At 65.6% G+C, this 3372-nt stretch overlaps 1 protein-coding gene across 1 annotated transcript in view; it reads right to left on the bottom strand.

Annotated features, from left to right (window-relative positions):
- The window catches only part of LOC113202818 (cadherin-99C), a 24639-nt gene extending 23713 nt beyond the window's left edge, over nt 1–926 (bottom strand). The window contains exon 1 of the mRNA XM_026417239.2: nt 794–926. The gene's annotated coding sequence lies outside the window, so the exon portion shown is untranslated. The remainder of the gene's footprint in view (nt 1–793) is intronic.
- Nucleotides 927–3372: the final 2446 nt, after the last annotated feature.

The raw sequence follows: 3372 nt of genomic DNA, 5'->3' as shown, positions 1-3372 counted from the left end.
GCGCAAAGACTGGTATGCCCCCATTTTATCGGCTCCTCTAAATCACGTATGCCGGCTCCTCTGGGCGGCGAGGGAAGGGAAGGCAGCGCGCCTTATCGAATCAGCGTATGCAAACATAACGGGCGGCAGCGGGCGGCGGCGGGCGCCTAACTGAACACACCCTCCCCTCCGCCTTCTAAGTAAGTATACACCGGAACGGACGGCGCCGAGAGTGCGAGAGCAGCGGCCGCCTCCGCCGCTGACGGGGTGCCACCGGCCCCTGCACCGAAGGTCTGAGGCGCCTCGTCCTCACCGTGACACCTGCCTGAAGTCCGAGCGTAGGCAACGCGCCCGCACGCCTGCACGCTCTATTATATGGGCTGCAGCCTAACCACACACTAGAAACCCGATGTCACACGCTTGCAGGTGAACCGGGTGTCCACGGGAGAGTACGCGGCAGCTCGATGGGTTGCCTACGGACTGGCGTGCAGGCGAGAGGGGAGCGGAAGAGGTGGCGAGAGGCAACCGGCCGCCTCCCGCCACCTCCACCTCCCGGATACCCGGTATATGAACGAAGTGCACGTGGAGGCACAATTGTGTAAATTTCAGAGGAGAATTCAAACTTTTACCCCCTTGAGTGTAGTACGAATGTGCCCGAATGTGCCGGTCACGCACCTAAAGTGTGCGGCATTACACACTTGCGCTTCCAGGGCGGAAGTGGATGGGTTGAATCAGACACCTGGCACAGACCGCCTGGCACAGACACGCGGTCCTAGTGGCGGTGCGTGCTTGGCCAGGACGCAGAGCTACTCACCGTCGTTGGTCCTGCTGCCGACGGGGCCTCCCTCTCGCCGCCGCTGTCCTCGAGGCCCTCCTCGTCGCCGCCGCTGCGAGGGCCGCGTTTACATTCTGGTCATGGCCCTGCAACAGACGATGCAATCCAATAGCCTCGTGCGCACAAACACACACACAAAAAAAACACAACAACGACACACAAAACGATACATCGACAGCGAGCAGAACGAGTCCGGAGCGAGCTGCGCGGTCGCTCTATACAGGTATGGATTGGCCGGGTCGCGCGTGCCCCGCGGAGCACCGCGGATCTGATACGCGCGGACCCATCTGCCCTGCGGCCGCGGCCCGGCCCGGCGTGTTCACATGAGCGCCACTGACCACACGTGCACACACGCACACACACACACACACACACACACACACACACACACACACAGGGGCGGGCGCACGCTCACATGTGGGGCCCCGTGGTGGTGGGCCTCGAGTACGTGACGCGAGGGGACGGGGGATGGCACTGCGATCGCACCGAGATACGGATCAACTCGAGGAGGAGCAGGAGGGCGAGGAGGAGTGTTGGGAGAGGGGGGAGGGGGCAGAGGGTGTCTCTCCATGTTCGTGATACCCACGGGCCGAGGCCGAGGAGGCGCGCCAGGGCATTCCAAGCAGCAGGGGGGGGGGGCATCTCTAGGCCCCGGGCGGCATCCTGGGCGGGAGTCGAACCCCCGACAGGTAGGGGCGCCCGGAAGGAGCCGGGGGGCGGGCACCGCGGGCACGGGCCGCACCTACCGCCCAGGCACCGCCCGGCTCGACAGGTTGCTCTCCGAGACCTCATTCTAGCGCACGCCGACTCGACTCGACTTGGCTCGGCCGCTACGGATCACCGCCTCGTGTCTATGGCAGCAGCAGCAGCAACCCCGCACCTTAAAAGGCTGCAGACGATATGAGCCGGGACGGCTGGTGGCCGCGCCGTAGTGTTCTCTTCTTCTCGTCCTTCTCCTGCCCCCCCCCCCAACCCCCTCCGAACTCCCGCTGCGGTGCGCGTGATGCGGGCGGAAGTGTGCGACCGCGACGACGCCCTCCCGCGCTGACGCCTCGCGAGCCGAACGGTAAGCCCGGGCGTGGCACCAGCGCCGCGCAGCCGCGCCACCGACAGACACAGCGGACAAGAGGGCTGAGCACCGAGCATTCACGTCAACGGTTACGTGCGCCTCTATCTCCACCCCTACTTACACTACTCTCTCTCTCTCTCTCTTCGTGGATAGTCCTTCCCTCTCCATGTCTCTTTCCCCTCTCTCCCTTTTTTACCCGCGTCCTCTCGTCCTCCTCGGACGGCCGCCTCCGATCCGTTAGTTTCCGTAACGACCCTCGTCGCGGCGCCGCGGTGCTGCCCCCATCCCCCCCAGTTGCCGCGCCACGCCGCCTCGCGCCCAGCCCAGGCATTTGGATCAGCCGGGGTAATGATTTTCGTGATTGCATTTCTAATTGGCGCGCGCAGTAGCACAGCAGCTTCTTAGCCCGGCAGCAGCAGCGGCTGCAGCAGGCCGGCAGCAGCGGCAGGCCGGCAGCAGCTGGACCGGCGGCGGGGAGACACGAATGCTCCAATTAGCGAGCTGCCCGTCGTGTCCCGCCGTGCCGTGTCCTGCCGCGGCCTGTTCGCGACCGACACCGTTAGCGAGGGGCCACCCGATTCACTCGCTGCAATCACTCAGAGCTAATGCAGAGCAGCCCACAAACAAACACGGCCGGGCCGGGCCGGCGGCAGGCGTATCGTCTCCCCGGCCCCCACCCCCATCAGAATCGTGCGCAGCCCGGCTTGTGGCGTGGCTCTCAACGCACGAGTAACCCCGATGCTATCTGCCCCCCCTCCCCTCGCCCGTTCCGTCCGAAATCGGATTGACATTCACGTTGCATTTCACGGCGCGTTGGAGCAGAGCCCTGCTCCGCGGCGTGCCTTTAGGCGTGCCGGAGGAGGTGCTGCTTTGTTTTTGCGCCGGGCTCAACGGCCGTCCGGTGGGGCTCCTCCTCCTTCTCCTCCTCCCCCGCCTCGCCGCCATGGGATCCAAACCCGGCCGGATTGGCCGCCGTAAACCCCGTCCCATCATGACTATGGGCCGCCATAAGTCTCTTCTCTGGCGAGGCCATGAGCGCCGCGGTCCAGGCAGCTCCCCTCATACGGTTTCCCACCCGGAATGGGATTCTGTTGGGCCCTGCGAGGAGCGGAGGGACTCCGGGCGCAGCAATGACCCGCTCCTTTCACCAGCAGCACCGCCGCCACCTGACCGGTCAGGGCAACGAGACTGGTTTGATAAACAGCGGTCTCTGAACAGCGCCACGGTCAGGTCCTTCCACCCCCCGCCCCCGCCGAGTATCCGCGTGGGCCCGTTTCGCTTCGCGCCCGCTGCCGGCGCTCTTGTACAGGAGTGGCGTGCGGGGTGGCTCCGCAGGCCGTCATCCTCGTGTGACTCTCTGAGAAATGGGTCGCGCGGCCGCAGCCGGCCGGCCCGCGCAGCAGCTCGATCCGGGACCAAGGTCGGCGACAAAGGCTGCGCCGCCTCAGCCGTTTCAGGTGGAGTGTAGCGGGGTGCGACGGGCGGGGTG

The sequence above is a fragment of the Frankliniella occidentalis genome, unplaced genomic scaffold (genome assembly GCF_000697945.3).
Source record: "Frankliniella occidentalis isolate FOCC.00 unplaced genomic scaffold, Focc_3.1 Scaffold238, whole genome shotgun sequence".
In the NCBI taxonomy this organism is placed as follows: Eukaryota; Metazoa; Arthropoda; class Insecta; order Thysanoptera; family Thripidae; genus Frankliniella; species Frankliniella occidentalis.
The sequence above is the reverse complement of the archived record's forward strand: the minus strand, read 5'-3'. Positions and strand labels throughout refer to the sequence as shown.